The sequence below is a fragment of the Chrysemys picta genome, chromosome 2 (genome assembly GCF_011386835.1).
Source record: "Chrysemys picta bellii isolate R12L10 chromosome 2, ASM1138683v2, whole genome shotgun sequence".
Lineage (NCBI taxonomy): Eukaryota > Metazoa > Chordata > Testudines > Emydidae > Chrysemys > Chrysemys picta.
In genome coordinates, this window is record NC_088792.1 from 162,109,036 (window position 1) to 162,132,688 (window position 23,653).

General features: G+C 48.2%; 1 long non-coding RNA gene across 1 annotated transcript; it reads right to left on the reverse strand.

Annotated features, from left to right (window-relative positions):
* Positions 1–3,695: 3,695 nt before the first annotated feature.
* On the reverse strand, positions 3,696–23,313 carry LOC122172168 (uncharacterized). The gene is made up of 4 exons (XR_006172223.2): positions 23,089–23,313; positions 21,155–21,220; positions 6,972–7,024; positions 3,696–5,450 (listed from the first exon to the last, which is right to left on the reverse strand). It is a non-coding gene; the product is annotated as an uncharacterized LOC122172168 (long non-coding RNA).
* Positions 23,314–23,653: the final 340 nt, after the last annotated feature.

Consider the following 23,653-nt stretch of genomic DNA (forward strand, 5'->3'; position numbering starts at 1 on the left):
CGCTGGGGTATCCCACAGATGGGGGCTTGCACAAAGGGGCTTCATAATCCAGGGCTGGAGCCATCACAAGCTGTTACCACAGGCGTTTTATTCAATTGACTCTCCCCACAGTAATAAGGTGCTTTAATTATCGCCAGAGGCTGCAAGTGAAGGCACCATCCCATTTGTAGCAGCATCTCATCATGGCAGGAGGGAGTGGGGCAATGAGAGGACCTAGAAGGAGCAAAGCCCAAATGATCTCCATGACTAGCACAACTAGCAGGAGAGTTCACAGCAGGACAAGGGAAAGGCAGAACTGAACGGGGTCCCGATTCAGAAAGGGATGCAAGCCAGCACCTAACTAACTCTAAACAGGTGAGTTGTCTTACTGAGATCAATGGGGGTGCATCAGGGCTGGCGGCTGGGAGGTTTGAAAGATCCGTCCTGTAGAAAGAACAAGCAGAGCTGTTTTAGCTCCCTGCCAGAGCAGTCCATTCCTTTAGGAATAATTTCCCAGGTTAATGGGACGGAGAGAGTGGGGCCAGATGGATTAGCCCTCTACAATGAAGTTGCCATTTTTCCTGGTTCCCTTGGAGATCTGCCCTTTGGGGGACATTAAGCCCCCACTTGAAAATGTAGCTGACTTGAAGAGATCCTTCCCGAGTTTGGACTCCCCATGCAGTTCAACCACTGGGGCACAGTTCCAAAACGTCCATACACCAGGGTTGCAACTTGCTAAATTCCTTGGTCTTCATGCAGGAAAATTCCCTATGGCAGTTGTTTCCTAAAGACTGCAGTACTGGCCCAGACTGTGTAAACACTGCAAAGTCTCCTCTGATGCCAGTCAACATGCTGTGACTTTCTCTGCTAGGAAACGATTGTGTTGCCAACTCCCCATCTAATGTACACCCTGGTTACTGCAGAATTCATCTTCTAATAAGAGCTCTGGGATGCACTTTATTAATTATTCTAACAATCTGCACTCCACAGTTTCAGTTTGATTTGATTTCATCCTGTCTTTCTGCAAAATATATGGCTGAGTGCATCGGATAACGTATGGCTTAATTTAGAGTTGCATGGGTTTGAATTACCATTTTCATAATGTGTGTGCATTAATGTGTGACATCATTTACACAGAAAAATGTGCCTGGTTTCAAACTTATTCTGAAAGCAAAAACCACCTAAAGGCAACACAGTGAACCAAAAATGAGCCTTTCAACCCCAGATGGCAGTGGGTTTTGTTGGAGGGGAAAGGGGGGAGAATGTTGCTCAGATAACACAGGTGGGTGTTAGGACATTGGTAAATGCATGTTTGGATCTGTATTGGCAGCAAGCAGCTCGCCTCATTATTGCATAACAACAAATTTTCCAGCTCGCCCTGAATTGCAGGAGACCTCCAGTGGTTGACTCTCAGTTGACCCTGCTCCCAGCTCTCTCCCATGAATGGCTATAATAACACCAGCTGTCCGTTACTCAAACTCTGACTGAGGAGGAAAAAGCACTGATTATCCAAATACAGTCATTAAAGGGGAAATGTGTTTTTAGGACTGTCAGAGTGATTAATGAGGGTTAGCAATCCTTGCAAATGCACTTGTTTAGTCTAACTGGCAGCCTCTATTTTCCTATTGATTTATTGCAGCAGTTGCTGAGGCCACAGCGTGTGTGTGGAAAGAGCCAGGACACTTCACAACTGTGTGCTATTTAAACAGAAAACATGCAAGATTTTGTTGCCGGGGTGGGGGGAGGAGGATCAAATGAAAGGCATGGTGCGCTTTTGCTTTGACTCTGCCTCCGACCCGAAGCGAACAAAGGCAACATTATACCTTGTGCTGGAAAAGGAGTGACTTGGATGCACATGCAGAGCAGTTCCTGCATGCTGGGCTCCTTATAAATATCCCCATTGGTAAAGGCTGAAGTCAAGCTGACCGCAGAATGATCTGCCCACCTAATAAATATGTGAATGAAAGCGGAAGGCGTATTTTTTTTTCTCCCTTCTGCACATGGATTCCTGGTGTTTTTCAGGTGAGGCAGCGATGTCTGCCCACAAACGCACACAGCATTTCAAAGGACAGAGTGGGCCACAAAGTTATGTGCCCCTCAAGAGCGTCCGACACACACATGCCAAGCAAAGGTCACACGAGCATGCTGGGCAGAGGCGAACAGGGGAAGACTAGGAGTTCTCTTAGCCACAGAAAGAAGCTTTTCTCCCTCCCCCCCCCCCATATTAGTCCTGATGGAAGCAGCAGCCCTGGAGACTAAAAGTCCTGCATTTATCCCCAGAAGTGGGACAGAGTGGACAAGGCCAGCCCCATGCCAGGGTACTCCCAGTGCTGACCTAGAAGGGCTATTTCTAGGGGGCAGAAGGAGATCAGTCTCCAGGGCCCATTCAGCCCTCTACTGATGCTGCCAGCAGAGAGGACACTAGTGCTAGGCATCATGGTGTCTTTATAGGCCAGCAAACATCTGCCCATTGTGCTGACTTTTTGGTTGCTAGACTCACAGGCCCATATTCAACCTGGTGGCCTGGAGCTGATGCGAAGAAGCTCCACATGTAACAAAACGAAGCACCCTGGAGATAACACAGACAGGAGGGATGTCCTGTAGGTGGCCCAAGAGGGAAATAAGACCCCTTGTCTGCAGTGGTGCAAAGTGGCAGTGTTCTGTGCAAGTACCCGGAAGGTCAGCACGGCATAGCTGCTGTAGTGAGCCTGTGTCCTTTGCCGAGCTGCACTGGAGCAGTTCATGAAAAGCAGGGAGGTACCAGAAGGAGTTGGGCTCCCAGGACCCCTTGTTACAGGGAGCAAAGCGGGTAAAGTGGCAACACTCAAGGGAGCCCTGGCTGCAACAGACAAATAGGGAGAGGGGGTTGTAACTGCCACCATGTAAATTGGGACTTGCTTAAAGGACAGAGAATTCCGTTCCTCCGGCAAGGGGGTGTGTAACTCTCATTACCCTTAATGGGAGCTGTGCGTGCCATGGGGAGAGGGGACTGAGCTGGGAGCGTATTCCTGACAGTGCCACACCCACAGTGGATGTTATAAAAGGTTAGATAATTCTGTGGCCAATAATACATGTGCTAAGATCAAGGCAATTGCATCTCATGCTTCAGGGCTACAGGAGACTAGAGGAAATCCTCACCCGAGCCCACTGCATTGCTGATATGGCTAGCTGGGCTCATCTTCAACCAAAGCACCAACCACTGTCAGAGACAGGATTCTGGACTAAATGGATCATTCATCTGGTCTGGTAAAGGATTTGCTATGTTCCTAGGTGTTTAGGGGTTCAAAGGTCTGGGGGTGGGGTGGGACACATGCCTGTGTCCTACTTGAGTCTGTAATTTGGAGTAAAATAGGGTTCAAATATGCACAAACCCCTGCAGGCCTGGATCCGTGCAGAGCAAACATGGGGAGACTGTAGGCAGGGCTGGGGCTGAGTGAAGCTGCATGTGCTAAGTGCGGGCACAGAGGAGAACTGGAAAGCAGTCAGTGAATTATTCAATGCCCAAGGGTTTGGGCGCAGCCCATTCCAGCTGCAGACCCAGCATGTGGATGGAGAAGGAACTGCAAAGAGTAAGCCAGGGAAGAGCAACAAAAAAACCAGAAGGGACAGAGTCCAGAAGGCGGCAGTGAAGGAGCCATGAAGACGAGGAAAACACGGAGCGTGTAAGAAAGATTTCACCAAGGCTTACTGGGGAACGGCTACTGTCATTTCCTTGATTAAAATAGATTTATTCGACAGATTCTTAGCATGTGTAAATCAGCATAGCTGCACTGAAGTCAATCGAATTGCACCAATTGACACCAGCTGGGGATTAGGCCCATTGACTTGATAATGATAATAATAGCACTTAGCATCAGGTGATCTCACAGTGCTTTACAAAGGAAGTCAGCATCATTATCCACAGTGCACAGAAAGGGAAACTGAGGCCATGAAGTGATTTGGCCAGTGTCACCGATCAGGCCAGTAGCAGAGAGGAGAACATAACCCTGTCTGGCGCTGTACCACTAGGCCACACTGCCTTGTAGATTTACACCAACTAGGAATCTAGCCCACTGACTTCAGTAGAGCGATCCTGATTTACACCAATGGGGAGTCTGGCCCATTGTTCCTTTAGAGGTTGCAGACACAGTCACATTACATGTGGAAAAAACAGCATTGTTATAAATATGCTTTTGTTAGGATATAAATCAATCTCAGGGTTACTGAGAAACAGCCCGCAGGTTAATCCATAATTGTCCTCTCTGCGGTTACTTGCACCTTCCTTTGAAACATCAGGGACTGTCCCCTCCTGGAGATAGGAGACTGCACTAGACAGGCCACTGGTCTGACCTGGTATGGCAGTCCCTACAACAGATATCTGTCCTTTGATGCAGTCATTCAGCTGGTGACAGTCTGGAAAATGCCATTGTGTTAGCCAGTGGTTCTCAAACTTTTGTAGTGGTGACCCCTTTCACACAGCAAGCCTCTGAATGAGACCCCCCCCCCCCATGTAAATTAAAAAAACTTTTTTATATTTAACACTATTATAAATGCTGGCGGTGAAGCAGGGTTTGGGGTGGAGGCTGACAGCTCACAACCCCCCAAGTAATAACCTTGCGACCCCCCAGTTTGAGAACCCCGGGGTTAAGCTAAGAGGCCATGGAGATAGCATTACCTGCCCTGTTTCTCTGCAGAATGTGGCCTTGTTAGCTTTCATTCAGCTTTACACGGCAACGTTTGTAAGTGATATTGTTCATTATTGTGATGCATGGTTAATAGTTTTCCCTCTGTTTACTATCATGACAAATAACTGGAGATGTAATTCCATATATACAAATGTCTCAGCTAAATACTCACTGGAGATCTCTGGGGGAGACATTCAGCTGACAGCTTGGTTTACAAAGTACTGTATAGTTCTTTAGCTTGATTCACAATAACAAACAGATTTCCACAGACCATAATATTTTCTAACATGGCAATTATGAAAACTACCCAGAGAAGCTTCGCCATGACTTCATACCACCTTAGAGCATGGGATCGCAGAAGCTAAACCAGGGCTTGCAGGCTACATAAACCTGGCAGATCTGGCCTCTGCAAAGATGCACTAACCTCAAAGACACCATTGTGTCACAGGCTGTTAGAGGCTCTGGTGGTGGGGCCCAAGACAGAACTCTACTGACGTTGCACCCGCTGACAGCCAGACTGAGCATTATCAGCCAAGCAAAGCAAGGTCCTACACTCAATTTGATGGCATGTCTCTGTTTGGATATTGGGATGTAATGCAATAACGTTTGAATGCCGCACCCAATCGAATCCAAAATTTCAGAGAATGTTCGAGGCATCAGTGGTTTTGATTTTGGTGAAAATCGGAGAACTGGAAGGAGGAAATGGAAGACACGCAGAGCCCTTGGCATCTGGTTAGCAGTCAGCAGCTTCAAGCAGGTCTATAATTGCGTATAGGTCAAAGGCCCGGCTGCTGGTGCCATTAACACCTAAAGAGTAAACAACAGCCCCATCTCAGTAATGCCCATTCTCCCAATAGAGTTTAACATGCTGACACCCTGAATGACTTATCTCCCAGAAAGAAAGAAAAGAAACAATAATGGAAGTGGGGGAGGAGAATGAGGAACCCCAGAAAAGGAGAAGGGGGAAATGGGGGCACACAGACCCCTTGGTGGGGGTAGGGAGAATGGGGGACCCTGGTATGGAGGGAAAGGGGATATGGGGGACACACAGAGCCCCTGGCATATAGTAGAGGAGCGGATGGGGGTTGCAGAGTCCCTGCCATGTGGCATAGATGGAAATGGGAGGGGGCACACAGAGCCCCTGCTTGGGGAATGAGGTTCACATGTGGGCACGGGGAGCTCCTGGTGGGGTAGCAGGACAGGTGGTGCACAGGCAGCCTGGGGGATGGAGAGATGCCAGGAGCCCCTGGTGGGCACAAAGAGCCTGGCTGACAAGCTACAAAGCACACACCGCCTAATCATTATTATTTATCTTACCGCAGGGCCCCTCAGCCCCAACAGAGACTGGAGCCACAGGAGGTCAGGCCAGGGTGAGTAAGTCCCTGCTGCAAGGAGCCTGGTGTCTCATTGGAGGTGATGAACAACAGCAGGGAGGGTAAATGGGCCTGAAGAGGGGAAGGGACTTTCCCGAGGACACAGAGCAGGGCAGCAGGAGAGTCGGGAATGGAAGCGAGGTGTCCTGGTTCCTAGGCCAGCGACTCACCCGCTGCACATGCTGCCTGCAGGGGTCAGGCTAGATGGTCCCTGTTGGCCTTATCAGCTATGAATCACTCACTACAGAGATTTCACGCCTGCTCCTTCAAGAGCCAGGGATTCCCAGTGAGAATGCAAGGCTGTAGCTTTAAAGAAGCAAAGCCTGGTGGGATCCCGGTGGTAGACATAAGGCCTGCTTTCTACCAGCCGCTCTCTTCTGGGTAGGTTCTGCTGGTGAGGGACTAGGGGAGGGAACCTAGGAAGGCAGTGCTGAGTGTGGAGGAAGGTAGGAAGTGGCGCCTTCATAGCTTTTATTTGCTTTTCCTTGTTTTTTTGTTTTGTTTTTATTTTCTAAGAGCAAAACACTTGGCTTCTTTTGTGAGCTACAACTGCTGAGTCTGCTGCTCCTGCTTGCTTTATCTCTTTCCCTAAAGCACCCACAGCCTATGGTTTTCATTTTTGGGGGCGGGGGGGGGGAACGAGAGAAGGGAACAAACTTTCTTATAGGAGCTGGTAGTTTGTTGAGGGAGAATGGGCGAATCCAGCTATTTATTTACTGCCAGGGCTTTCCTGCTATCTGACTGCACCTGTTCTATGAGTGGCTGAAATGCATGCAATGGAAAGGCCAGCATAGGTAATAATTAATGGGTCAGTGGTAGGTAGAGGGCTAATAGGCTGTCCATCGTGCCTACAAATATCAGACTGCTGGGTGCAGCGCCAGCCATGCTGATGGGAACCATGTCTTTACTAGTGCTCATAAAAGTGACTAATTGTTTTTGCTGAAGTGATTGTTACCTTTGTAGCTTCTCGTTCCAATTATCTGCACAGTTTCAGTGACGTCTGTTGGTCTGGAAAAGAAAAGAATCCAGGTTTCCTCCTCTCCCTTCCCCCCCAGGTGGAAAGAGTCATGAGTAAACTGCTGATTTGTCCCAGACACAAGCTGATCTAATGCTGTAAGAGTGTTCTGGCCCACCCTAGAGAGTGAAGCCCTGGCCTTACAGGGGTGGGAATGGAAAGTTTTTATCCCAGCAGCCCTTTGGGAAAGTGACTTGAAAAGAACTTCAACCCCCTTTGGGCTGCAGATCCTTTTTTTAGGTGATGACTGAATTGTATATTGGAAATGTTTTCTTCCAGCTGTACAAACGTATTGTGTGCTCATGCCATAGCATCAGAATGCTACTAGTCTTCATCTGCGTTCATAATGCCTGAAGGTTAGTGGCACAGAGAGAGAAAAAGATCCTGCTGTCCTTTCAAATTCATTCTGGGGGGCAATCAGTTGTGACTCGGTAATTCAGGCTGCATCCACATTTCTGTTATAAGCCTTATTTTCACCTCCCTCTCTAACCCTCTATTGGAGTAATATGAGAGAGAGAAGATAGGTGAGGTGATATCTTGTACTGGCCCATCTTCTGTTGGTAGAAGGGAAAAGCAGTAATACATATATATGTTTTGAGTTTTGCAGAAGGTAATACTTAAAATAGGAGATGTGCCATGTTGCCAATTTGTGTGATGTTTGGTGTTTTTCTTAAAGCTCTGGCTCGGAGAGCTATGTTATTTCCCAAGAATCTTAGCTCCTTTTTTGGTAAAGGACATCTCTAGCCCCTGTGGTTGCAGAGACAAGCTTGAAAACCTGCATTATTCTTTTAAATCTCCTGATTGGGAGGAGGGGGGAAGGGGCAGACTCATGATTTTTGAATGCTTGGGTTGGGCAATACTTCAACAAGAAGAATTGTTTTAATGGAGATTTGATAAGTGCTCATCCATTCCCTATCCAAGCAGCTCATCCCTCACGTTCTCTCCCCTTCCGTATCCCTCCTTGCCCTGCTCACCCCTGCATCGGCCAGGTTTTATTTACCATTGTACATGTCAGATGAATGGCGCAGGGCATGGACCTGGGTGAAGATGTGAATGGTGGCAGCAGGGAGAGGCAGGGGATGAGCTAACAAAATGCAGCCAGATTAATGGAGGGTCATGCCACGCTGTAACCAGCGAATGGAAACACTCGGTGGAGTGGGTAGGGCTGGATATGGAGAAGCAACTACAGGGGAGCTTGGACAGCAGGAGTGGGAAACACCTGGCCCCCCTGCATGTTTGTTCCCATGTCAGTCTGTTATGGAAGGTGTTAGCCCGGTTAGCAAACACAGGACTGGTCTGGTCTGAGCAATGAATTGGAGCCGGGAGCCCCACTCTCTGCTGATACCAGTTTAAATTGGCAGTATGAACGCTGATGTCAGTGGAGCGAGTCTGCAAGTCTCTAAGCTCAGGGGCCATCTCTTTGTTACACACGTGTACAGTGCCTAGAACACTGTGGCTGGGGCCTCCCGGTGGGGCCCCCCCAATATGAACAACCCCTAAGAGACTTATTACTGGTGCAAAACCAGCGTGAGCGAGAGGAGAATCAGGCCCCATGGCGGCGTCAGTTGTCTCACCACCAGGTTCCCCAGATTCCCTGTGCAGCTGGGGCTAGCACAGCCGTGTTGTAATGGTGACCCAGCCAGCTCCTGTTCACGCACAACCGTGCAAGGTGATGTGCCAGCTGCTATCTCCCTGGCCCCTTGATTTTTGTCATTAGTATCTAAAACGGGAGCCACCCCTGCTGGAGAGAACAGAGAAGGAAGCCATCTCGCTCCATTATCCCTTTACGAAGATCATTCCTCATGTCTCGCATTGGTCTGCTCAGCCGGACTCCGCTGCCAATCACTCTCCACGCAGGCCCCTCTCCCTGCACTGCCCCTGAGCTCGAGAGGTGTATCCTATTCCCCCCACCTTCCCCGACCCTCCCTTTGTTTCAATGAACAGCCCTTTTATCTATTCTGTAGGTACAAATGAAGCTGTCAAATGTGATCAGGCCCTTGATATGACAGGTTGTGGGAGTCAGGGCCCCTCGAACAGAGCGGGCTTGTCTGTCAGAGCTGCCTGACACGCCGCATAATGGCCAGATTGATGAGACTCTGAAAGTAAGGCCCGGTGCGTTTTCAACTCTATTTTGGGTGAAAACACTTCTTGAAAGATCTTGAAAGGAGCTGGCAGTTTAGTAGTTCGAATGATTAATGAGCACTGGCTCTGCTGGGTGGATTTCTCTCTCCGTGCCAGCAGCAGGCCCTCTTCCAACAGGCCAAAACATGGTGCAGCCCCCCTCCCTGCACACAACGCCCCCCTTGTTTTCCCGGAAATGACACTAAAGCGACAGGCCCCGCATATGGAAAAAGTTAAATATAAATTACTGCTGAAAGAGGCCTCGCTGAGCCGCGTTAGTTAAAGATGTTTATGGATTCAGAAACACGGGCCTGCATATGTATTTAGAGATGATAAATGTGATTCAATAAGTAAAGAATTTCTCTGTGGGCTCAGGCAGAACCCGGGGCGGCTCAGGCGCTGGTTAGGTCTCTCTGGCTGACTCTGCCACTGCAGCTCCATAAATCTGGGAGACAGGCTGGGTTTATTTTTTCCTTCCCCTTTTAGGTAGGGCTGGGTTTATTTATTTATTTACTTCAGTGCCAAACAAAATAACTTCATCGAGAGAAGGGTTCCGGCTCCCCGTCCTCAGCCCGCAGGAGCGCAGCCGCGCTCTGCGCCTGTCTCTCTCTCCTTGTGCGGCTGTGTTGTCATCCATCTGACTTGCTGTCTGCCTTTCTCTCTCCCCTTCTGCTTCTGTTTCCGACTCTTTTAGTGGGAGTGCGTCTCTGTGCACGTATGAGTCTTTATTTCTTGCTGTTTCTTAACTCCGACTCATTTAATTGTACTTTGCTTTTAAATATTAAAGTACCAAGGCCAGATCCTGTCTGGGTGCTGAGCACCCTCGATTCCCAGCGGCGTGGGTGGGGAGAGAAGGTTCTCAGCAGCTTTCAGGATCATGCCTGAATGAGACGGGTGCTAATCCTGGGGGCAAACCTGCTTCATGCACCATAATCAGGATATTAGCAGAGCATATGGCATAAACCAGTACCAGTGCCGCCAGCTCTTGCAAGTGCAGTGTGAGCCTCACAATACGTGGTGTCTCGTAGTGCTCCAGCCCCTGGCAGCATGAGATTATGTGGAATCGCCGCTTTCATTACCAAAAAAAGTTTCTAGCCCTCAGAGTTGCCGAGTAAAGCTTGAAAATGTGACTCAAGAGTAATCTTAAAGCTCAAAATCCAGAAAGCAAACAGGAAGAGCTCAAAACCTATTTGTTTGACTTAAAAATCATGAGGGTTTTTTTTAATCTCCTGACTCTTTTTAGGCCTGAGGCATAGTTTTGGCATGTCTGGGGTCAGCAATGCTGCAGTGCCCTAAATTCCATTCAGATGGCTCAGCTGAGGGGCTTGCTCCTACCAGTGCTGGCACTGGAGAGTGGCTGCCTGGTCCCCTTCTTCCCTTCAGAGGCTTTGCTGATGTGACTTGGGTAGCAGGACTGATCTCTAGCATAGGTGGCTGCCTGTATGGGCTCTGCATCGCCCGCCAAGCTGGCTCTGAAGCAGCCTGAGCTCTCAGAGCTGCCGTGCCTGCAGGAGAGACCTTCCACGGCCCCTTCCCAGTGGAAACATCCACAGAAATGTTTCCTCTGTTCGGATACGTGTATAGATGCAGAACGCTGGTCCTTGTTTGCCTCTGATCTGAGTCCAGGACCTATTCGTCATCCTCAGGACATCTTCAGCCCAGAGCTTCAAAGCTGTGGGGGGGAACCAAGCCTCCCTCCCTCTCTCCTTCTTGTGACTCCGTTGCAGATCCCAGTGGAGCACTGCTGATGCATCCACATCGGTGTTTCTCCTTGAGCCTCCCCAACCAAATGGAGCAGTGTCTGCTGCTTGCTGCAGGATGGGGAGGAGCATCAAAGATTCGGGGATGGGTGTGTGTGTGTTTGAAACCATTTTTAAATTGGCTTGGTGCCCACGAGCAGTGCAAGTTCAACAGCTCTGCAGACTGAAGGCCTTGTTTACTCACAGAACAAAGACAGCCCGGACATCAGCAGGACACCACCCCAAAAGAGGATTGGGCTGAGGGCACCGCTGCAAAGGGGGAGTGGGGCCAAGCCCTGGTGAGCATTTGATCCATGAGGCTTCCTGTCACCTGAGTTTCTAGGATGGAGCTTTCTGGGAGCAGGAGCAGCCCCACGCAGTGCAAGATGGGACTGCCCCCTATGCCAGGGTGCAGGGATAGCCCTGCAGGGAGACAGGCTGTCCCCTGCTACCGCATTGTTGGTAACTATTATGACGGGAGCATCTTAAGGTGCTCACAGAAGGTCCAAAGTCAAAGCAGATGCATTTGTGCTGCCCTTGGGGTGGAAACCTACTTACCTAAGTCCCTAGCAGAGTGAGGAGAACAAGTAAGAGATGAGCCCAAATTGCCGTGTGGATCCTGACCCAAACTCTCGCAGGGCTGCTTTGATCCAGGGTTGTGGTTTGGCCTATTACAGATGGAGATTTGGATCTGGCTCCAACCTCCACCAGAGCAGAGATCCCATCTCTAGTAAAAACCCATTATCCCTGCAACTTCCCATTTAGCCTACCGCTCCCAGGTGGCCTCAGGCCACCAGCACGCATGTCCAGCAGTGTGTGTTCTGCGCAGTAATCCCCTTCTCAAAGGCCATTTGCATGATGTGATTCCCCTTCCCTGGGCTCTCCAGTTACTTTCCCCAGACAGCTGAGCTCTTTGTAGTGACCGGACCCTTCAGAATTGTCACAGTGATTAATGACCAACAACCTTGAAATTGCCCTGATTGCCAGTTTGGGTATTGTTGGCCTGATGCTTAATGAGTTCAGACAGACTTTTGCAAACCACTTTACTCGGGCAGCTGTTTAGTCTCATAGCTTCAGATTCTAGCGGAGTGAGGTGGGAAAGAGGGACACACACACACACACACACCCCTCCACCTGAGCCTGCCCCAGGAAGGACTTGGAAGGTTGATCACACATGGGCTCCGGAGTGCGGACACCAGCTCTTGCTAAACAGTGGTCAGTTCCGCCATAAACTCCAGGCAGTGGCGAGCTACTTGCAGGGGAGCAAGGATGATCAAATCTTCCCCTACATTTATATGTATGTGCTGAAACAGAGGTAATCAAACCCTGTGCTTCAGGGCATAAGTAAACCAATTATTGCAGGGACAGGAAGACATTCCCACCCCTCCCCTTTGCCCCCCATAGAGCATTGAATAACCAGCTGCATTGTAGGGCAGTTTTGCCTTCCACTGAAGCAGAAGGTGTTGGCTGCTGATGGAGGCAAGATTCAAAGGAGCAATGATGTGTCCTGGTGCATCCATTCCTGTGTTCCTCGGTGCAAGTGGTGATGCAGAATTTCACTGAATGGTTTGAAACTTTTACTCCTCTTGCTGCAGCTGCCACTTCCCTGGCAGCAGCAAGGGAGCCGAAAGAGGGTAACTCTGAATTCCTTAGGCCCAGTTCTCAGTTATGCGAAAGCCTCTGTGCCTCACGCTGGCAGCACAGAGGGGCCTTTAAGTGGGTGGACGTGGCTCCCCAGAGACTAGTGCTTGTGCTGGGGCCTTCCTGGCTGGCATTCAGCTGGTGTAAGGGCTCTGCAGTAGCCTTGTTCCCAGCCCCGCGGTGTACAAGACATGTTGGTACCATGTCATGGATAAGGAGAGGGCATGGCCAGAATGCATTGCATTATGGCCGTTCCTGCTTTCCAAGGTCATGAGAAGCAGGGTGTAAGTTCGAGCTGCCCTGAGGCTGCTCTCACTTACACCAAGTGGCAGGCAGGCCCTGAAAGGCCATGGATTACAAGGAGTGCAAAGTTGATTTAAAGCCACTTTACTGCTAAGTGCAGGGACAGAGTAACTGCAAATGAGGCCCCTGGCCTTGTCAGCCAGGCTTCTCCATGCAGAACTCAACGGCAAGCAGCATTTCCACTGGGTCAGATTCTCACTGGGCATTTTACTTCCAGCAACATTCTTCTGTCCTAGACTGATTCATTAGCAGCGTTTTGGATCGTCACAGAGGCATCTAATGAGGGCCAAGTTTATTGCTGTTTGATTTTTCTGTTAAAACAATACAATAAAATAAATGCGTTTGGAAATCTGGTATGTGTTTGTACATGGTAGATTTATTGCTCTGGAGGCTTCCAGAGGGACATGGCCTTTCATTCCCTTCCTTATGGAACAGATCATATTGCAGAGTTTAAAGGACTCTGGAGCTATGATTTATTTGCAGGGAAAAAACTAGGGAAATCCAACTATCCGCTGCCTGGGTCACATCGTCCAGTAACTCCCCAGCCAACGGACTGTAGCTGTGTGTGCATCCTGTATTATCATATTCTAAATATAGCACACAGATGCTGCTGATCTCTGACCTCGGCTTCAGCACCTCTGCGAGGCTTCCCTCGCCCTTCTTGGAATTCCAGAAATAAACCAGCATCCTGGGAGGTTTTTCTTAGCATCGAAAAGCAACTCACCACGATGGGAGAACTGCATGCGCCCTTGGCTGTGGTCTTCATCTCTACATCAGTTACCAGCACTACTTCCTTTCCTGACCGCGCTGCACAGAGTTGTGTTAAGTCGCTTTGTGTCACTTGGGGGCTTGATTAAGAGCAGAGACCTGGGTTTAAATCCATGCCACCAGTCGTCCTTTCCTTTCCAGGAAGCTCCCTCCCAGCCCTGCATTTACACAGCCGCACAGGAGAGAGAGTACGGCTGCTTGGATTAAAGTCAGGGTTCATGCTCAAAACCTTTTTTCCATGCATTTCCAAACTAACCAGTCCATTGCCTGTTCCAGTTCCCCAGCCTAACCCTCTGACAAGAGAGGATTATGTGACTGAGCTCGTCAATCGGAATGACGGCAACATGAATGCCAGTGTCGTATAACAAAGCACTGATAGGGCGGGGTGGCTCTTATTGCGGCTGGCGCTGAATCATTCCTTTATTCGCATCTGATCAGAAGTGAAATTCATTTTTGTCACTGATACGGCCAGCTTCTCTAATCCTCCAAGCTCTGCTGGGCTGAAATGACCGAAGCAGGGCAGCCTCCCTTTGCTCGGAAAGGTCGTTTCCCTGGTAAAGCAATGGCCAATACACATTAAACTGAGATAGCAGCATCCACGAGAGCTCATAAATGACAGTGCTGCTGCAGCACAGCCAGTGCTTCCTGGACAAGAGGAACCAGGGACGATTTCAGTTCCAGCAGAGTGACATAGTGTCACACATCCAAAGCTTGCCCAGGAACTTCACAGTTGTCACTATGCTGCATGCCATGGAGGTCTGGAACTTTCCAGCAGCCTGGGGCTTAGAACTCAGATCCGTCTGCTCCAAAAGCCACCTGAGCTACAGAAAACTCTCTACTAGTTGTTAGCAATATCGGGCAAAAGATACACAGTTAAGCAGTTCGGATTCTATCCAGTAGAGGGCAGGGGTATGCTGATGCCATAGACTGTTCTTTAACTAACTGGGGTAGAAGCAAACAAGTTTTTTAAACTAGCGTAAATGGTGAATTTTCTGTAACTTAAAGTCTTTAAACCATGACTCGAGGACTTTGTAACTCAGCAGAGGTTAGGGGTCTATTTCAGGAGTGGGTGGGTGAGGTTCTGTGGCCTGAAATGGGCCGGAGGTCACACTAGATGATCACAATGGTCCCTTCTGACCTTAAGGTCTATGAATCTAAGTTGGAGTTGATCAATATTACCCAAGCTAGCACTGGAGGGAGCTTATGTTAAAGCATTAACTTTGGATAAAGGAACTGTCTTGGAACCTCTCCAGATAACAAATCTCTCAAGAAAAAGCTTTCAGGTGGGATCCCTAGGATTTTCTGTTCCCAGCCCGGGTGGACATCCCATGGCATTCTGGAGATTCCCCTTTGTAGTCCTAGAAATGCAGAGGCAGCAGCAAAAATTAAAAATAATTTTGCACCAAGCACTACAAACTTTCTCCAAAAAGGGTTGATTCAAGTTTCTGTTGCAGGTTTGGGCCAGTTCTTACTCTGTCCAAATTACATTGTCCCGTCACTCACTATACCATGTCTCGCCTCGGAGCTTGTTAAAGCCCTTTCCACGTCTTAATTTTCCATACAGTGCACTGAAATGAAGAGTCTTCAAACATGCTGACAGCTGCACTTTGTATACAGCGGTGTCGGTGAGGTTTGCTGAGCACAGCAAGGCTTTGGAGGAAGGCGAGCAGATTAAGTGTTAGTTTTTCATCCTGCCATTATGGTGGAAGGTGAGATATTTTCACCACTGTAAATAAACTGCAGGCCACTGTTCCTTTCCCCTGAAAGGAACTGGTTTGACTCCATCCCTTTGCTTGATAGTGAGGGGCCCCAACTGAGATGAGGGCTCCGTTGTGTCAGGCATTCTACAGACACAGAGTGAGACATTCCCTGCAACAGAGAGCTCACAGTCTACATAGACAAGACAGACAAAGGAAGGATTGATATCCCCATTTTACAGATTGGAAACTGAGGCACAGAGAGATGAAGTGAATTGCCAAAGATGACACATGGAGTCTGTGGCAATGCTGGGAACTAAACATAGAAATCCTGAGTCCTAAACCGGTGCCTTAAAAACAATCCTTCTTGTCTCATGACAGCCATCTTAACAGTCTAGATAGCTAGCGTGATTGATGACTGGAATCTCACTAGGCAGCCTGTTGCCAGGAGACTTTCGCCCAAAGCGGCTCCAGATTTGTGGAAGTTTCCCCCATGCCTGTTTTATCTGAACTTCTCTAGCAAGTATTTTTAGCAAGGGCATTTCTCTCTCTCGCTCTTTGCACAGATGGGTTCTGTTTGCCATTAGCTTTCCCTCGCCCGCCCCTAGGAGCTGATCTGAGCACTAATTCTCATGCATGTTCTGGGTAAATCTACTTTCTTCCCCTGGATGAATTGTGGTTTCTAGGAGCCATTAATCATTTTCTCTTAAAAACGGGAGCGGGGGCTGGGAACATTGCTCCTTTATTTACTGAGAAGATGACCTGTCATCCTGGCAGCTGGCTCTGGGTTGGCGTCTGGAAGATTAAGTGAAGGAAAAGCCTCTGGGCAAGTTCCCCATAGTAAGGGTCGAGCTCTCTGCATTTCCCCTCCCTCTCGAACTACTGGGCTGAGCCGTGATGGCTTCCACCAGAACAGGGAGTGTCAGCAAGCTCCCCAAATGCTGCAATTCCAGGGCTGGGACAATTCCATAGACCTGCCAGTGCTCACCTCCAGTGCTGCTCCAGGTGTCCCCTGGTGCTTCTCAAGGTGGGAGGTGAGGTTAAGCAATAGAGCTCCGTCCCTTCCTGAAGGAGCCTGTGACTTGAGGCCGGGATCTATGACATCCCAGCCCCAGTAGTGACGGTATGTCTCATTGCATTGAAAGCAGCTTCCCTCCCCACTCTGGCAGCTGCGAACTAGCTGTCAGAGGTGAGGGGAATGCAAACAGTGCAAAATGAGATCAGGCTGCAAGGGGCAAAAACAAATAGGAAGTCAGGGGTGTCTGACAATGAGCAGACATCAATTAAATCACATCCAGGTTCCTCCAGAATCACATGCCACATCCACATTCCCATTCCCAGGGACCATGCTCTCCTAGCCCGTTCCCTGCCACCTGGCTCTCACTCTCACAGGCTGCCTCTGAGGGGCTTTGGCACGTCTCTCGGTGAGGACTTCCTTCTGGTCTGGAACAGCCCAAGGTCTGCGCTCAGAGGCTTGCTCATTTTGTGAGATGGCCTGTGGCAAGAAGGCTGACATCAGAGGCCACTAGCCGTGCTGGATAGCCAGTAATGCTGTTGTAACTGCAAACACGCCATGAGAGACTGGGTGCCGGGAGAGAGCTTTTTTGCTTATGGAAAACAGGAATGTTTGATGTGAAAATGCATCAGATCCAATCAGGTTACGGATCCTTTTGCATCCCTTTGCAATAAGCAGGGGATGTTTTCTATGGTAATTCAGCATTTATTAACATGCCCTCTCCTTGTCCTCTAGGTATAAGCCTATGGGGGACTATTGTGTTATAAGACTATATACAAAGGCAACTTGTCTTTGTAGATAGGCCCATGCAACCACTGCCTCCAATCCCAGTGGAGTCAACACAGTCTTTCATACGTCTAGCTATCTTGCTGTTCAGGTTCTTATATTAGTGCACACCATAATATCTGAGTGAACTTCCCAGGAAGATGAACGCTGTTCCACACAGTTCACAATGACCTTTCGGGGTGACTTGTCTTAATGTGCCAGCCAAAATATCATTTACCCTATTGTTCCGGACCATCTTTGGCAGCATCCTCCCATCTCAGAGATGGCTGCATTTCAGTAGTACTGGATGTGATATCATAGAATCGTAGGACTGGAAGAGACCTCTAGAGATCATCTAGTCCAGTCCCCTGCACTCAGAGCAGGGCTAAGTATTGTCTAGACCATCCCTGACAGGTGCTCTTAAAAATCTCCAATGATGGAGATTCCATAATCTCCCTAGGAAATTTATTCCAGTGCTTAACCACCCTGACAGGAAGTTTTCCTAATGTCCAACCTAAACCTCCCTTGCTGCAATTTAAGCCCATTGCTCCTTGTCCTATCCTCAGAGGTTAAGAAGAACAATTTTTCTTCCTCCTCCTTGTAACAACCTTTTATGTACTTGAAAACTGTTATCGTATCCCCCCTCAGTCTTCTCTTCTCCAGACTAAACAAACCCATTTTTTTCAATCTTCTTTCAGTCTTTCTCTAGTAGTAGGATGGATGTCCTGGTGCTTTGGGTGCTAACTTAGTTCTTTTCTACCAATTTTCTATGTGACCTGTGCCTCAGTTCCTCATCTGTAAAGTGCAGATAATCCCACTGCCACAGGAGTCTGTAAGGATAAATACACTTAAAAACAAATACCATGTAATGGGGGCAGCAATAGACAGATATAAAAGGTGCTCTTGAAATGTAAAATATTTTAATTCTTTTTTAAATCCTTTTGTGTTGAAAACATCTACACAGTTGTGATGCCCCCTTGAAAGTTTTCTTGGGTTTGTAAAATTTGTCTGTGTTGTAAAATATTTTATAATGATGGCTAGAAAAGTTTACATATAAACCCCGTTCTTTACATGCCCTAAGCTCCCAATAAATACTTATTAAATGAAATAAGGACCCTTTCTCCTTATCACCATGACTGAGGCTCTGGTAGGCAGAAAGTCAAAGAAAACTTTTCATGCCGTGATTGCAGGGAAGGAAAATAGGTACATCAAACACATGAGAACAGTTTCCTAGTTTCCAATTCAGGAGTGTCAGAGAGTGATTAATGACTAACAGCCAGAGAACTGCCTTGATTGCCAAGTGCTGTATTGTTAATGCTGACATTTAATGAGCTCAGACATACTTTAACACAATTCTGCACCATAATCTGCAAATAATGTTCAATAGACTCAATTTGTTATGTATTTTTTTCTCCCCCTCCCTCCCACCTTGTTTTTCAAAATTGTGTCACAAAATTGCCAGGGACCGAGCTAAGAGGCACTGTATTGTCAAGCGGGATAATGATCCTTCACTGGCCCGTTAACAGTCGGTTGGAGGGGACAGCAGAAGAGAGCTTGCCTCCTCCAGGGGCCAGTCAACACAATTGCCTAGCTATCTTTGGCCAAGATGATGGTCTACAGGTTGAGGCACTGGCCTGCAACCCAGGAGACCAGCAGTCAGTTCCTTGCTCTGCTACAGATTCCCTGTGTGATCCTGGCCAAGTCACTTAGTCTCTCTGTACCTTGGCTCCCATCTGTACAATTGGGATAAAAGCACTGTTTCATAGAACTGCTGCAAGGATGAATAATGACTGCAAGGTTTCAGAGTAGCAGCCGTGTTAGTCTGTATCCGCAAAAAGAAGAACAGGAGGACTTGTGGCACCTTAGAGACTAACAAATTTATTAGAGCATAAGCTTTTGTGGACTACAGCCCACTTCTTCGGATGCATGACTGCAAGGCACTCAGATACCATGGTGATGGGGAACATATATGTACCCAGATAGCAAACCAGTTAATGTTGTTATGCAGAACTGATTTAAAGTGTTGTGAAGCAAGACCCACTGATTGCTGTATTCATGCCTGTGCTGTTTTGCATAGTGTTCTGTTGTCCCAGTGGTACCAGCTGCCCATAAACTTGATCTTTGTGTTGCAAAGTCCTTGGCTTCTGTTGAGGAAGCAGGCTGGTGCAAAATGCAGAAGCCTTAGCCAGCTTTCATGTAGCAGAGGACTCTATGTATACTGCTCCCATTGGCTTCAGTGGGCATTTTGGCTGTACTGGGAATGCCGGCTCAGGCTCAGAAGCTATCATATAATCTGGGAAATGAAAGTATTTTACCTACTCTACAACTGAATAGGACTATTTTTACATAGCTGTTTGCAAGCCCCAGCCGTATGCAATTCTTCGTTGCAAAACTTTGCTTTTTAAACCAGGTGTATTTTTTATCTCTGCCAGCTCCTGAAGCTACAGGCAGGCTGCAAAATCATGCAAGCCTCCTGGATCCAGTTTATGAAACAAGCCCTTCAATGAAGGGGGATTTTGTTGGTGTGGTTACTTGCTTTAAATAGCAGCAGACATACACATACATATAACCTAAGTGTGATGAGATGGTCTTACACATATATATGTGATCTAAGAACATCTGGTGGGAACTGCCACGCCAAATCAGTATCTATACAATTACAATCTGTGAGTACTGGTGTATATTTATGGTCAGAGTTAAGGGTGCACGTGATTACAGGCAATTTAGAACCCAGTAATGGGAATGAGTAGTTCAAACTGTTCCTTCCAATGTGAATTACCTTGCTCTTGTCAACTCTGAATTTCATCTGTCATCACCCTGCCCAGCTAAGCTTTCTCAGGTCCCTCCAGAGTTGCTCTGTCTTAGCCAGTCTCAACTCAGCTAAGTGATTTCTCGACATCTGGAAATGTTTCCAATTCACTTCACTCCTTCCCAAAATCATGACTAGGCATATGACCATGACATAATGGTCATACACACACGCATGTGAACTCCGGGTGACAGAAACCTTACACACACATGAATACAATCGAAATAACACAATAGATGGCCATGCACACATTCATCTGACCCAAACACAACGAGATGGTCATTCTTTGTTTCCAATGGCAGGTCTGCTCACGACTCTGTGTCTCGGGGGCTGTAACATGTTACAGAGCTGTTTTGTAATTACCTCCAAGCCCTGAAATACCAGGCTGTCCTGCTTACCAAGTTTAGCCTTTTGCAGCTGTGCGGGTGACAGCTCTGGGAAGGAATAATGAAGGGGTGCATTTCCTTTTTGCATTTCTGGACATGGGCTGTTACTGTAATGCTGTCGGTGAGTGTTCACACATTCCTTGCAGAAAGCTCCTTTTCCTGCCATCTCCTTCCGCCAGGGCTGCGGGAACAGTTTGTATAGTGGGGGTGCTGAGAACCATTGAACCAAACTATAAACCCTGTATGTGATGGGAACCACTTCCAGCCAGGGAATGTGGCAGCACCCGCCCGTACCCGTAGTTCCAGCACCCCTTACTTCCACTGACTTTGTTTCCCTTGGCCTGGTATCACAGGAACAGCCTCCTGAATAGAAGAGACTACTTTCTCTAGCCTCATTTTAACAATGAACCATTTATCTTCTCATGAATCCTCTCCCCATTGAAAATCCGGCTCAGTGTAGCCAGCGGTACCTCATCCTTCTAAGTGTTAATTTGCCTTTTCTTGCATCTATGGCACTGCATGGTTATTATTGGATTTAGCCTTTGTATATAATGCCAAAAGGGTCCTCAGCACTGAAATTCACCCTAAGGCCAGTGCACTCTTAAATCCTAGGATTTGACTGATGTGTAGTCCTGTGCTAGCCCTCCGCATACGCGTGAATTTCACCCAGAATGACTAGACATGGTCTTTGCCCCAAATTGCTTGCAGTCTGGTGCTCTGATCCTGCATCCCTAACGCATGTGAAGCCAGTAGTTCCATTGCAAGACTGCTCCTGTGTTGCAGGATTGAGCTCTAGGGAAGCCATGACAATAATAATAGCAATAATAATAGTAATTATTATTACAATAAAAGATGTTCAGATCTAAGCAAACTACTTACGTGAAAAGAGCCACCTTTCAACTCCGGTTGATCACGTCTCCAGGGTAAAAGTGCTAGCGGAGCCGTCTGTAAATAATAATAGTGCTTACATGGTGCTTTTCATCTTCAAGGCGCCTTACAAACAACTTATTAAATAATTATTAGGCATCATTATTAGAGAAATGCCTCGTTTCTTTTCCCCAGCAATTTTGCCCAAACAAGTTGGAACCGAAGAGCGGCCTGGCAAGAAAGCAGGAGCTGGAGCTGGGGGCTGTTAATACCCAGCCATATTGGCAGTGTCAGCAGAAGGGCCAAGGAATGGCTGGGCCAGGGAGACTGAACTCCCTTCTTACACTCAGAGGTTGGTTCTGACTGGCCCACACAGTGGCGGGTGGAGAAGTGTGGGAGAAAGGGGCACTGCCCTTGCCTTTGCTGTACTTATCTAGGGGTAGAGGACATTAGTCTCCAGGGCTCTCAAGGTGTTCCCGTTCCCCAGAACTAAGCAATGCACTTTCCTTGGCGGTCTGGCTGTGTTCTGGCCCCATCTCCTCCTCCAGAGCAATAGAGGAGAGGGTACATTAATTGGTCCGACCTCCAGCAGACAGTTCGGTTTTACATCCAGGCCCCAGCGTGTGTGTCGCCGCAGGGTGCTGAGGGCACCGACTCAGTACCACTCCGAAAATAACCAATGTCTGTAATGGTACTGGCAACACTTCCCAACAGCGTAGCATAAGACATGGGGAAAGGTCCTGCAGGCAGGAGTAGCTGCAGTGGGCAGTGCATGGGCAGGGAGAAATAGAGGGATGTAGAATTTAAGGAGACAGAACTCATGTGGAATTTGGCTAGGGCAGCGGGGTTCGCACTAGAGGGCTATTGAGGCAGGGTCTCTCGATAGCGGTGTACAGTGTCTAGTTCATTTCAGGTGCTGCCATAGTACAAATAATAAAAATGCCAGGGGATCATTAAAGATCATGAACAATTAAGGCCTGAGTTTTATGGCCCGTCTTAAGGATGACTCCCCCATCAGCCCAGCACCCCCTTCACATCATGGTGGGGTATGGGTTGAGTCCAGACCAGTGGAGAGCACCATCTACGCAGACATTAACAGCCCTTTCTGAAGCTTTTCTGAGGTCTCTCATGCAAATCCTGACCAGGGCCAGCCCTGTTCAGTTGATGATGAGATCACAGTCTGAGGGGGGGATAAGGCTGCAAACAAGCCTCATAACTCTTCTAAGGCGACCTGAGGCAATGCAGCAAGCAGTGATAAGGTAAGCTGTGGAATCATCATTAGTGGAGACAGTCAAGGATTCAGACATAGGGCTAGACGGCCATGTATCAGTAGTGCCTTGCTCCGTGCCACTGTGTGCAGCAGAGAACACAGCAGTAGTTCCCTATAATGGGACCAGGGGCTTCTGGAGTCTGAAGTCTCTTCTGCACAGAAGAGGTACAACCCAAACTTCCCTCAGGCTCCCCTTCCAGTTCAGTGCAGACCACCTGTAGATGAGAGAGGGCAGCTCAGTCTCCATGCTCCCTGCAATCCCGGCCCTCCCTCCTGGGACTATCAGCAAGGGAGTCAGGACCAGCTTTGGAGGTGGTCTCCTCTTTGCTTTTTAACAGGGATGCTTCTCCACCGGGAACTTGGCTGAGACCTTTACACCAGCCATGGAACAACTGGTGTCGGATCCTAAGAACTCTCGATGAGTACTCATCATTGGATTTAAACAGGTGAAATGGAGCTAAAGCCTTCCTCATCCCATTAACAGTCCCTGACATCATCCAGTCCCTGGGATCCTGCATTTCTATTGGATCTAGCTAGTCAGCACCTGCAGTCACGCAACAGCTACATCACCTGTCCCAATTCCCTTCATCAAGAGACAGAAAACTCTCCAGCCAGTTATATAGCTTACATATTGTGACGCTCTCACACTGAAGTCAATGGGAGTTGTGCCACTCACCTCCGAGCCCCAAAAGAGGGTCCTCCAGCTCCCCCTTGTTACCAGGTATGCTATGTCCCCTGGAACACCCATTGGCTGCAGCCCTTCCTTGCAAAGGTAGAGTGTATTCCGTGGGACAGGGTGCAGTGATGGGCACCATGTCAGTCATATCTGGGCTACATCCTTGCAGCACAAACATGACAACTGAGAGGTAACATACAAGCCCCGTTAAGGGCCCACTTGATAGTGCGAGATTCCTGCCCCGTGACTCTGGTGTTATTATTAACCCAAAGCCCCACATCTCTCAGGAATGTGGTACACACTGGGCTAACCTTAAACTGCAAAGCAGGAGCCATGGGGACATAGTTTTTCCACCTCTATTCACAACTGTCAAGCAGTGATTAATGACCAACAAGCCCGAAATTGCCTTTATTGCCAGCTCAGTATTGTTACTTGTGACAGTTAATGAGGTTAGACAGACTTTTACACAGCACTTTATGGGGGCCACAGATTTGTCTCCTGCAGAGCTTAACAACACCACAAGCTTTTGTACACAAAGAGCAAAGAATGTTTGGTTTCCTTGAAG